Here is a 13,622-nt window from a genome sequence, read left to right on the forward strand (position 1 = left end):
TGATCACCCCTTTTGCCCTCCCCACTCCCCCTTCCCCTATGGTAACCACCAATCCAATCTCCAATGCTATGTGTTTGCTTGTCATTGTTTTTATCTTCTACTTATGACTGAGATCATATGGTATTTGACTTTCTCCCTCTGACTTATTTCACTCAGGATAATACCCTCAAGGTCCATCCATGTTGTTACAAATGGCCGGATTTCATCGTTTCTTATGGCTGAGTAGTAGTCCATCCTGTATAAATATCACATCTTTTTTATCCATTTGTCCCTTGATGGGCACCTAGGTTGCTTCCAAGTCTTGGCTATTGTGTATAATGCTGCAGTGAACATAGGGGTGCAAGTATCTTTATGCCTTTGTGTTTTCAAGTTCTTTGGATAAATACCCAGCAGTGGGATAGCTGGATCGTATGGTAGATCTATCCTTAATTTTCTGAGGAAACTCCATACTGCTTTCCATAGTGGTTGCACCATTGGAAAGCAGTATGGAGTATCCTCAGAAAAAGACTATACTTTCAGGGATCATTTCTATAGTTCGTTACTTTCTCTGTATTTTAATTTAAAGCTAAATAGTTTTTAAAAGATTTTAAAAGAAATATATAAGAATTCTGTGGCCACAGTACAGAGAATTCCCAAGTTAGAGAGAATGCCCAATATACTATCTCCTTAGAATCTTCTTGATGGCTTTCCTTTGCCAAGGCTGGTTTCTCAGATTGTCTGCAGCTTCTTTGAACTATCTGATCTCCTTCCAATTAAACATGTATTGAAGAAGCTGGACCATTTGACCTCTGAAGTTTTTCGCACTCGGGATTTTGCTCATTGCATATTTACATTGCAGTACAGCCTGTTTTTCTGCCCTATGCATATACATGTGTGTATAGACATATATACGCATAAATATATATGTTTAATAGAAATCAATTTCTATTAAATTTTGATTGATATAATTTGGAAATCATGGACAAGTCACTTAATCTTCATCAGTCTTACTTTCTTCATCTACATAATGGGCTAATAATACTTACCTCATAGGATTTTTGCCAGGATAAAATTAGGTAATTAAGTAAATTATATAGTATAATGCACAAAACTCAGTTGTCAATAAATAATTGGTATCATTTTTACTTTTTTACTTTTCATTACTTTACATTGCATTTTGAACATCTCCAATGCAAATGCTCAGATTCAGTCCTGTCTCTCTTGTCAGCGGAACAAGGGGAATTAATTAAAGTGCTTTCTGTGGGCTCGTTAACCCACCAATTAACCATAAAACTTTGATTTGGGTGTTTTCTACTCCATAATTAGTGAAACATAACAGGAGAGAAGTGGACTGGATAACAGAAATTCACCTAATGCATACTCTTTGCCAATTGGACCAGTGTCAGTGACCATAGAAAGAAAGAAAGAAAGGATCAATGATGGTAAGCCAGTTGGGACTTTCTGCCTCCACTCCTCCTGTCCTCCTTACCATGCATGACTCAGTCACTGTGTGAATAATTTGTCCATTTTTCGGGTGTGGTCATCTCCCTGTCTTCTTTTTTAAAAAATAACTTTAATATTGTCATTGTTGTCTCCAATTGTTGCCCTCTAGAAGACATATATTAACTGTTCATTACTAAGGAACTGAACCCACTCATAGCCACCTTATATATCGAAAAACCCTTTATTAAAAAGTATTACCCAACCTCTTCTATGGTGTGTATATCACTATAACAAATTACTGCTGAAAATTCTGTGATACCTGGCATTCTAACGCAGATCATGTGTAAGAGATGCCATTTAAGAACTAGTGACTTGCCCACCTGTTCTTTATCATCAATCACGTATCTGGGACATAACAGAGCCCATTTCCATGTTTGGATCCCTCTGAATTTCCCTATCTTTTCTTGTTGTTCATTACTTTGTATTTTTGAAATTTGGGATCATCTCTGCTATTATCTTAATATTACCTAGGTATTAGATATCTTATTTATCTCCACATCTTCTCAGCCTTCCCTCTCCCTTTCTCTCATCTACTCAGTATATATAATGTTCAAAAAAAAATGTTTACTTAAATCTATTTTCCTCCGTGTGCTAGCATAGTCTCCCTTTTTGATTTCTTATTTGCTCCACATTAGAAATAAAGGACTGTGGCAGTCCATGATCAATGATTTGGTTATTGATCATAGGGGAGAGTAAGGGATGAAATCTGGTCTAGGATATAAGGCTCTAACTCAGTTTAGTGTCATTCACGTGACACCAGGACATATGAATTTCCCAAAGTACACAGCTAGTTTGTAATGTGTCTTTCATTGTTGAGAAAAGGATCTGGACAGTATAGTTTTAAGATTCTATTCTCCCCTGGGCTCCCTCTTCTCCTTGAGATAAATGGATATCCTTGGGGACTAGGATCAAACAGAGAACAGAGTCTTTTATTATTGTCATTATTATTATTATTATTTTTTGTTTTTTGGTGAGGAACATTTGCCCTGGGCTAACATCCATGCCAATCTTCCTCCACCTTGTATGTGCAATGCCTCTTCAGGGTGGCTGATGAGTGCAGTAGGCCTGTGCCCAGGATCCAAACCTGCAAACCTGGGCCGCGGAAGTGGAGCGCACGGAACCCCAACCACCCAGCTGCAGGGCTGGCCCCGGGAACAGAGTCTTTTAAAAGTAATATCCTGTGCTCACTTCGCCAGCACGCATACTAAAAGTAATATCCTTTGTAATTTCACTTCCAATTCTTTCATTTCCCTAGGTTTATATTCATTTATTTTTCATTTAGTAAGCATTTATTCAGAATTCACTGTTATCTGAGCTGGATAATAGATGATAGTTAATAGTGAATAAGCCAAGAAGACCCAAAATTTACTGAGAGATGAAAAAGAACTTTGAATAAATGGTAATTAATACATAGCAGGTACTTAGATAAGAACACTCAATATTATTGTTTAGCCAATTTTCCTAAGAGTTTTAGCATCCATTGAGTATCCTGGTCTGACTCCGTTATTATTTCAGGGTGTTCAAAGTGGTGATTTTCTATGCTAACATTCCTTCTGCATGTGTTAGCTACTGTCTGGGTTACCTATTGATGTATTACAAACCATGCCAAAATGGAGTGGCTTAAAACAACTGTTTTGTTATCTGTCGTGAGTCTGTGAATTGACTGGGATCAGCTGGGTGGCTCTTTTGCTCCACATATTATCTTAGGTGTAGTCATGTATAAGTTTGATTGAGCTGGAACTTCCAAGAAGGCTGATTCACATGACCGGCAGTTGAAGTTAGCTGTTGCCTGGGAGCTCAGCTGAGGCTATTGACCAGTATCCCAAAATACAGCCAATCCTTGTGGCTTGGGATTCTCTCAGCATGGTGATTGGGTTCTGAGAGGAGCATGATCATGCCAAGAGCCAATGTTCCGACAATAAGGAAGCAGAAGTTTCCCATCCTCCTGAAGTCTACACCCAGAATTGACACTATATTCCTTCCACCACATGTTTTTGGTTAAGCAGTCACAGATCCTGTCCAGATTTGATATCGCACTTCTAAATGGAGAAAGTAACAAAGAATTTAACCTTTAATTCATTACAACTGGCATTCAAAACCTTTCTTTTCCCTCTTTCTTACGGGAGGAGAGAGTACATTACTGTAGATTAATAGGTATAGTTTTATTCATTATGTTATAATCTATTGCCATCATTATTCGTTTTTGACTCTAATTATCCCAAATTTTGGCAGCTAAATCCCCTTCAAGCCAACTGCTGTGAGCACATGTCATTTTGACAAGAGCTCATTAATATGTGAGCACTTTCTCACTCTGGCACAGAAGATGTTCTAGGCTCATGTACTTTTCCAGAAATTAACAATTTCTCCAAGGACTTCTGATACAAAAAGTGAGAAATGGTATTTAGCAACCAATAACTTGGAAATAGGTGTGCTAACTGATGTTGTAGTGTCATTGCATCCTACATACTTTTTTTCTTTTAATCGTGAGTTCCTCCTAATACTTCTAATTCAAATTCAAAACCTTCTGCCATTCCTTATTTGTATTTCCTTTCTCTAATAGTGAGAAAATGGGTTCAAATAATACATTTATATTAAATAATTAATACATTTACTCATTTGCTTTGCCCTACAATGACCTACAATGAACACAAAAACAGTTTAACAATCACAAAGCCAAACCACTAACAACAAGATCTGCAAAGTGAAGTTCAAAATTTTTCAGTAGTTCTTTTTGTTTTGAGAATATATTCCACTAGGGAAATACAGTTAGAATATTGTGTTTAATATGTATTTGAATAAATTCTCTTATCTACATGGTTATATTTCTCTTTGTTGGATGGCCTGACATTACATACTTCCCAGTGTGATGCAGTAGAAAGTACACAACATCACATTTGTGGCATTATGTTTAGGATTTTTTATTTTTTTAAAGATTGGCACCTGAGCGAACAACTGTTGCCAATCTTTTTTTTATTATTTTTTTATTTTTCTCCCCAAAGCCCCTCAGTAAATAGTTATATATTCTGGTTGTGAGTGCCTCTGGTTGTGCTATGTGGGACGCCACCTCAGTGTGGTTGATGAGCAGTGCCAAGTCCATGCCCAGGATCCAAACTGACGAAACCCTGGGCTGCCGAAGCGGAGCACATGAACTTAATCACATGGCCATGGGGCTGGCCCCTAGGATTTTTTTTTAATTGGAAACTAATCATGGCAAAATAGACAGAAAAATTCAGAATATGGAAGCTTTCAAGTAGACTTCTCAAATTATTCCCTTTCGTAAAGAACAGAGAGGCAGTAGGAAGGTTCTGGAATGGGAAATGCAATGTATAAACCTTGATTGGATCTTGGGCTTCAAAATATAGTTGCAAAAAATATTTGGGGATTAATTAGAGGAATTTGATAATGAATTATAGCTTGAATGATAGTGTAAAATTAATGGTGTTTTTCTTATCTGTGGTAACGATATTTTACTGGGTAGAAGAATGCTCTTGTTCTTGGGATCTACATACAAGAAACGGAACTGCAAGATGTCTGTCACACTTCTGGATGGTGTGACCAAAGCAAAGTGTTTGTGTCTGCAAGTATTTTATTTATTTATTTACTTACTTACTGATATCTTTGCAGAGTAGGAATAGAAAGGATGACTCCTAAACTAAAATATTAAAATCTGGGCTGTACTAAAGAGAAGTCTTCTACAGGCTCGTATGCTGTAAATCAGTATTTCACCAAACTGGGTCTGAACATCAGCTGCCCACAGAATGACTCATGGGCTTGTGTTAAATGTGGATGTCTGGAACCCATGCCAGATCTAACAGATCATATCTGGATGTAGGCCCTGGAATTTATATTTTGTCACAAGGCCTAAGTGCTTTGTATCAATATCAACATATCCAGGAGAGTAATGAGGACACACTTGCTATTTATTAAATTATAATCGGATTAATTAAACTAAATCTATGAATCTAGTAAGGCGCTCCCTCAACACTTTTAATAACTACCTTTGGAATAAAGAAAAGCACTCAAATTTCTTGGCTTGATGTTTAAGATCCTCTGTCAACAGTCTTTAGCTCTTCAAATCCAATGTCATTTGTCTCCACCTATGCCCTACACACAACCTCCCTAGTACTCCACTCCCAGCTGAGCACTTTCCCCGTAGTCATCCTGGTTAATCATTGCTGCTGTAGCATGTTTGGAACATTTTTTTCTTTTGTGACTTTGTTCCTATTTTCATCTCCCTATACGATGTCTTCAGCACCAGTTCCCACCCTCTACCACAGTCTGTCTAAATCCCACCCAAATTTCAGAGCTCTGTTTAAATCTCAACTCATTCTCATATTCCCACTCTACACTCCGTCAGCACTTTGTACCTCTCCTAAACCATATATCACAGTCTGACTTGTATCAGAATCACTTCTGTTGAGCATCTGTATGAATATGTATCTATCTGAGTCTCTAGAGGATTAGTCCGTGTCTTTTAATCTCCAGTTTATCTATTATGCCATTTTACTTATGGCAAATGCTCAGTACTTAGTTGTTGACTATAATAAAAATGCCTATTTTTTAACCTTTTCCATACCAATATATCAAACCTTATTGTTCACTACAAAAATGTAAAGGGCTTCTTAAGGCACATATATTCTTTTACTTTTCATAATAAGTAAATGACTAAATTGTGTCTGAAATAAGTTACTGTGACATAGCCTTTACTTCTAAGTTAAGATACCAGGACCTTGCTTTTCACTAAGAATGAAATGGGTACCATTGTAGGTTTTGGGACATAAGGAGGACAGGATTTGATTTATGTTTTAAAAGTATCACTCTGGCTGTTCTGTTGAGAACAGATTGAAGACTGTTTTTTCTGAGAAGAAACAAGAGATTAAGCAAATCCAGCAAAGGAGACGAAGAAGAAACAAGGACTGAAGTGGGGAAACCAGTTAGGTAGCTATTGAAATAACCCAGGCTTAAGATGATGGTGACTTGAACCTGGGGTGTTGTAGGGGAGGACGTAAGAAGTCTTTGGGTCCTGAATATATTCTGAAAGTAGACCCAATAGAATTCCCTGGTGGATTGGATGTGGTGGATGTAATAAAAAGAGGAGTCAATTTAAAGATTTTTGAACTGGGCAACTGAGAGATGGACTTGCCATCAACTGGGATGGGACAGATGGTAGATGGAGCAGGTTTGTGTATGAGAGGGGGGGTTTCCCAGAGTTCAGTTTTAACATGTTAAATTAGACACGTTAAATGTTATATCTAAGTAGACAGTTGAATCTATGGGCCTAGAGTTTAGGAGAGAGGTCTTGGCTGGAGATAAATTTCGAAGTCATGAGGGGTAAAGAGGAAGAACAACAAAGGAAACTAAGAAGAAGCAATCATGATTAATGTTGGAGGAGAACCAGGAGAGTGTGTCCTCGGGAAGCCAAGTGAAGACAGTACAGTAAGGAAGGAGAAGTGGTCCACCATGATAACTTCTACTCATAGGACATGTCAGATGAGGACTAGAAGTGATCATAGGATTCAAAAAATTGATGGCTTAGGAAAGCAGCATTGAACTAGTACTGGAAATAAAAAGCCTGATAGGAGTGTGTTTAAAAGAAAATTGAGGCAGAAGAGTAGAGATAGTGAATATAAATCATTCTTCGCAGAATTTTGCTATGTGGATAGATGGCAAGGGAAGAGAAATCAAGAGTTTTAGTTTTGCTTTATTTGGAGATTTTTTAAGGTGGGAGAATTAGCAGCATGTTTATATACCAAAAGGAATGTCTCTTTCTAGCAGAGTGAGATAATGTAAGGGAAACGGACGCTTCCTAGAGCCACGTCCTTGAGAAGGTGTGAAGGGCTCAGCTCTAGTGCACAGGTGGAGAGACTGGTGTTAGACGGGAGCAGGCATTGTTCCTCTTGGTTAACAGGCAGTGCTATGGACTACATGTTGGTGCCCCCTCAAAATTCATGTGTTGAAGCCCTGACCCCCAATGTGATGGTATTTGGAGGTGAGGCTTTGGGAGGCAAATAGGTCATGAGTGTGGAGCCCTCATGATGCGATTAGTGCCTTATAAGAAGAGACACAAGAGAGAGAATCTCTCTCTCTCTTTCTCTCTTCCCAACCGCCACCCCCCCCCCCATGTGAGGATCCAGAGAGAAAACCTGTCTCTGAAAACGAGGAAGAGAGCTCTCACCAGGAACCAAATGAGCCAGCCCCTTGATCTTAGACTTCCCAGCCTCCAGAATGGTGAGGAATCGATTCCTGTTGTTTAAGCTGCCCAGTCTGTGGAATTTTGTTACAGCAGGGAGACGGAGGTTATGCAACCCCTGGACAAAAGATGAGGGTAGAGTCACGAAGGGTTGAAGAGTCACACTGAGACCTGGAGATAGGAAGGGACTTGGTCGAAGGACCTGAGCCAGTCTCCAGAACATTGGCAGATCTGTTCCAGGGACTGGATTTAAGAGTGAAAGCTTCAAAGTTCTCTACTGTCTTCAATCTGGAATGCTCTAAAGTTCTGTGGCTCTGTCAGCTTCCAGAGTGTTTCTGCTACCTTCAGTGGAAGGATGCTCTACATCCCCTTAGAGTAAAGGATGCCTGTTGTTATGTACTCTTATTTTCCAAGCATCTAGAAACAGAACCGAGAAATCCTGGAGGATTAGAGACTAGACTCCCAGGTCTTTTTCATCAACACTAATTTGTACAGGTAGGAGTGAGGTGGGGGGAGACCCTTCATCCCTGAAGCACCAGCTGTGATATAAGCAGCAAGATGAACGATGAGTCAGAGCAAACCTTCGAAAAAGCACAGCCTGGCTGTTAAGGAGGGGAGGCAGAACTCAGCAGAACTCAGCAGAACTCAGTTGAGCTATTTAAGATAATGAATGATCTCAGAGCTCCTCTCTCTCTCTGATAAAGTATGGGACAAAGATTCAATTACAAATTGGATTTCATGTAACAAACGGATAAGTGATTGCCTGGATTTGGAAAGAGCAAAGAGTAAGCAATTTCTATTGAGGCATGAGTTGCGATTCAGCCAGAAGGCAGATTCAACAAGTAAGAAAGATATTTCAGGGCTTCTGGGGGTGTCATTGGAAGTTCTTTCAGTTTCCCAAGCTCACCAGCATTAATTAAACTTAATTAAAATTAGCATATTAAAAATTAAATGCTTGCAGTTTGAAGGGCAATTTTGTTTTTTGTAAAATTAAATCTGCTTGTAATGATCTTCTCCCGTCACTTGGTCTGAAGAACTCATTCTCTGCCCTTACTGCGGTGGTAAACGCTACTGTGAAATAATGTCCGTTGAGAACACCTGCGCTCATACACAATGGTCTTTAAGTCGTGTTAAGAAATGTTTGACCAATTCAATTTTTTAAACAAAAAGAAAGAGGAAATAAATAGATTTGGGCCTAAAGATCAGAACTGAAATCCCCAGCTCTGAGATTTACTCAGGCTGTAATTTGGGACAAGTAATTTAATTTTTCTAACCCTTAGTTTCTGCTCCACAGGGATAATAATTCCTGCCCTTACATTGTTATTTTCAGTATTTAATAAGATAAAGTATATAAATCACCTAACATTGTCTAGGAGGTTATAGATATTTAATAGATATAGTTGAACTTGAATCTGAAAAGAGCAGCATGAAAATATCTCAATGGAAAAGCTGAGATGTATACAATTTTTTAAAAAATTATTTTATTAAGGCCACATTGGCTTATAACATTGTGGAAATTTCAGATGTACATTACCATGTTTCAGCTTCTGTATTGACTGCGTCATGTTCACCACCAATAGTCTAGTTTCCATCCATCACTGTAAACATGTGCCCGTTTCCCCCTTTCCCTGTCCTCCCACCTCCCAATCCTCTCCCCTCTGGTAACCACCAATCTGTTCTCTTTATCTATGTGTTTGTTTGTTTGTTTATTTTCCACATATGAATGAAATCATACGGTACTTGTCTTTCTCTGTCAGATTTATTTTGCTTAGCATAATTCCCTCAAGGTCCATCCATTTTGTCACAAAGGGCACAATCTTGTCTTTTTTATGGCCGAGTAGTAGTCCATTGTATATACATATCACATCTTCTTCATCCATTCATCCATTGATGGGCATTTGGGTTGCTTCCAAGTCTTCACTATCGTGAGTAATGCTGTGATGAACATAGGGGTGCATAGCTCTTTTTGAATTAGTGTTTTCATGTTCTTTGGATAAATATCCAGAAGTGAAATAGCTGGATCATATGGTATTTCTATTTTTAATTTTTTGAGAAACCTCCATACTGTTTTCCATAGTGGCTACACCTGTTTGCATTCCCAACAGCAGTGTCTGAGAGTTCCTTTTCTGAAAAGTATACTCTTATGTAAGAACTTGACAAGCAAGAAGGGGGAAAGTTTCCCTGATTTTGTGCATTTAAATGTTTGAGCTTCTGGGTAGTTGTATCATCCATTCCAGAGCCTACCTTTTTCTCAAGCTTGGGTTAAACCCAACCTTCCCTAATCCTCTGCCAAAATTCCTTTAAATTCAAAGCCTCCAGCTATTAAACAGTCACTCACCATCATTAAGAGTTGTGGGCACTTATGCAAAGATACTCTTTGGAGGGTGGTTTCTTCAGGAACATGAGTGACGAAGGCACGTGGGAGAGAAGGAACAGACAGTATTTTATGGTTCCATGCCTGAATTTACTCAGCAGGAAAACATTTTGCCTGGGTAATTGCAATGCCAACTAAGAAACAGGATTGGCTATTGCAGTAGATACTGTTTCTGTTTCATGCCACAATATACAAAATCACATCATATCTGATCAACTAACAACCCTCACTGTATTATCTGGAATAAAACTGGTAGTCAAAGAAAGAGGGGCACATATTGACAGTGCTGTCACTCCCAGATGATTAAAGATCCACCCAACTGTGAAATCCAAACCAGTGCCCCACTCTGTTCTTGCTGCTCTCATCCCCAGCTATATTAGCATTAGTCTTCAAGACAGCATTCTGCAGGGTACTTTGATTGCTAAGTCAGAAAGCATGCTGGAAAAGGGAGCCCAGGGCCTGCCTTGCTCTTCCCAACTATGTGTTCAAATCCTCATTGGTCAAATTCATTGCAGGGATTGAGGTCTTCTGGGAGAAATGGTAAGTCTGAATTCATTTCAGTTCATGCATAATGCCCATGTGTGTAGTTTGGGTGAAGGATAAAGGGTCAGCACCCCTGTGATGAGAACAAGGAAGAAAAACATTGGAGGGAGAGAGAAGTTCATTTAGCCATTGCATTAGTTTCCTGGGGCTGCTGTACAAATAACCACAAGCTAGGCAACTTAAAACAACACAAATTACTTCTCTCACAGTTATGGTGGCCAGAAGTCCAAAATCAAGCTGCCAGTAGGGCCCCCTCCGAAGGCTCTAGGGGAGAATCCTTCCTTGCTCCTTGCAGCTTCAGATGACCATAGTTGTTCCTTGACTTGTCACGGCACAACTTCATCTCTGCCTCCATCTTCACGTGTCTTCTCCCTCTGTCTCTTTCTTCTCTTCTACACTCTCCTCTTCTGTCTTCTATAAGGACACATTTCATTATATTTAAGGCCCATCTGTTTAACCCAAGATGATCTCATCTCAAGATCTTTAACAACTTAATTCCATCCGCAAAGACCCTCTTTCCATTTGGTCACATGCACAGTGCCAGGGCTTAGGATTGGGACATATCTTTCTGGAGCCACTATTCAACCCATTGCAGACATGAAAATTTTCCTTGGCTGGGGTGCCAACAGAAGTGAATTCAGTCGCTGACAAGAAGGATCTATGTATAGATACCTTGAAACTAGGATGGCTCAAAACTAACCACCCCCTCCTCCACCCACATAGACAGAGGTTCAGCCAAAAACCTCTTCACTCCCTTTGAATACAGCGAAAAGCTGGTAGCAGCTTATAAGCAGCCTTTGTCGCCTCTTTGTCCCTTTATCCTTTTCTCTACCAACCAAAAAAATATTTCTTTCAAATTGATACACTCTCACTTGCTTCCTTATTTTCAAAATTGCATCAGCTGTATATCCTCATTATTATATTAGTGATTGGGCTATGCTTATAGCCCAATTCAAGTGAAATAAATTTTTTCCCAAATCATCTCATAAATAACAGCCTATTTTGAAACCAAATGTTATATATAACATACCATATAATGCCTAGCTGATAAAGTTATCATCTCAGTTGAAAACAGAAGCAACCTCTAAAAAATTGCTGTTTCACTAGAATAAAGAAACAGCAAGATGTTTTGAAAAGACCATAGACCTGCAGTGAGGCATTTTTGGATCCAAATCTAATTTTCTTCTACATACAGTCCTGCACTGCATAACAACGTTTTAGTCAATGATGGGCCACATATACGATGGTGGTCCCATAAGATTAGTACCATACAGCCAAGATGTGTAGTAGACTATACCATCTAGGTTTGTGTAAGTACTGTCAGGGAGAAAGAAATTTTCCTCTACTCTTCTAAGGTCTTCTGCCTTGTCTAAGAATTAAATTCACATGAGACAAAATAACAGAAGAAAAACAAACAAAATTTTAATAACACGTAGGCGAGGGAGAAATCCAGGAAAACACAGTAACTCACCAAAATGGCTGAAGCCACCTCCTTAAATACCATCCTCGGCTAAAGACAAAAGAAGATGTTGGGAATGGGGAGAGACAGGGACCTCAAAGCTAAGGAAGGCAATTCACAGGTAGGTGAAAAGGAGAAAATGTTTGGAAAACAAGGGATTGTTTGGCCACACAGAAACAGAAGAACAGAGGGGACCCCAACAAACAGGCTTTTCTAGATTCCTCCCTGTCTCTCTCCTAGGTCGTGTTATGCTGAGGTGATAGTTCACTTCCTGAGACAGATTATTTTTACCTGAATTCTTTAAGCCAGTTAAGGGGAAAGGAACAAGAAAAGCTCTCTGAGTCTTTTGTTTCTTAAAAATAATCAGCCTAACATAATGTTTCTGTTAAAGAGACACATTTTGGGGTGGCAAATTTTGTTCCCCTTCGGTACTCTCTATAAAGTTCACACAATGATGAAATCACCTAACAACGCGTTTCTCAGAATGATCCTCACCATTAGGCAACACGTGACTGTAACGTCCTAGGCCTTCACATCACTCATTCACCGCTTACTCACTGACTCACCCACAGCAACTTCCAAGCCTACAAGCTCCTTTTGTGGTTACGTGCCCTATACAGGTGTACCATTTTTTATTTTTTATGCCATATTTTTACTGCACCTTTTCTATACTTACATATTTTTAGATACACAAATACTTACCTCTTTGTTACAATTGCCTACAGTATTCAGTACAGTAACATACTGTACAGGTTTGTAGCCTAGGAACAATGGGCTATACCATATAGCCTAGATGTATAGTAGGCTATCCCATCCAGGTTAGTGTAAGTACAGGCTACGATGGTCACACAACAATGAAATCACCAAATGAGGGATTTCTCAGAACATATCCCTGACATTAAGAGACACATGACTGTATTGGCTATATAATTCTAGTTCACTTATTTTCTCATTTATAAAATGGATCTGTTAATACTTCACAGTGTTGTTGTGAGGGTTGTAAAAATTACAATGTCTGGCATATAGCAGATACTTATAGCTATAGTTATCCTAAAAGATTCTTTCGGAGGAGTTCTATAAGTTAACTGCCATGGGAATTATCATTCCTGTCTGAAAATCTAAATTTTAAGCTGATCTCAAAAATCAATAGAAGTATTTGTAAAAGTCACTTTCCTTCTTGTCATTCCTCTAGTTTTGCCAATTTTGAGACACACGTACTAGAGAGAATATCCCCTGCCGTTTTCACTTGCTAGCATTGGATTTTTAGGCCACCACCAAGGATGTTCTAGGTATAAGGGAGGTCTCATTACAAGATGCTCAAGGTCTATCCCAACCCTCAGAGTCTCAGTTTTTCTGATTGCAGGTGGTCCAAGGCAGGTGGTCTGACTTCTTTAATGTCTCACACATACTGCCAGTGAAACAATTTCTCCTTAGAACGTCTTCTCTTTGTTTTAGAGTTGATCAGAATAAAACTCATAATTAAAATTTGTTTCATCTACATAGATAACATGTGGCCTAACTAGTTTGGAAATCTTTGATTATTGCCATTCTTGATGTTTTAAGACAAATGCGTG

General features: G+C 38.9%; 1 pseudogene; it reads left to right on the forward strand.

Annotated features, from left to right (window-relative positions):
- The first annotated feature begins 503 nt into the window (after nt 1–503).
- On the forward strand, nt 504–574 carry LOC123276538 (small nucleolar RNA U3; annotated as a pseudogene).
- Nucleotides 575–13,622: the final 13,048 nt, after the last annotated feature.

This window comes from Equus asinus, chromosome 13 (genome assembly GCF_041296235.1).
Source record: "Equus asinus isolate D_3611 breed Donkey chromosome 13, EquAss-T2T_v2, whole genome shotgun sequence".
NCBI lineage: Eukaryota > Metazoa > Chordata > Mammalia > Perissodactyla > Equidae > Equus > Equus asinus.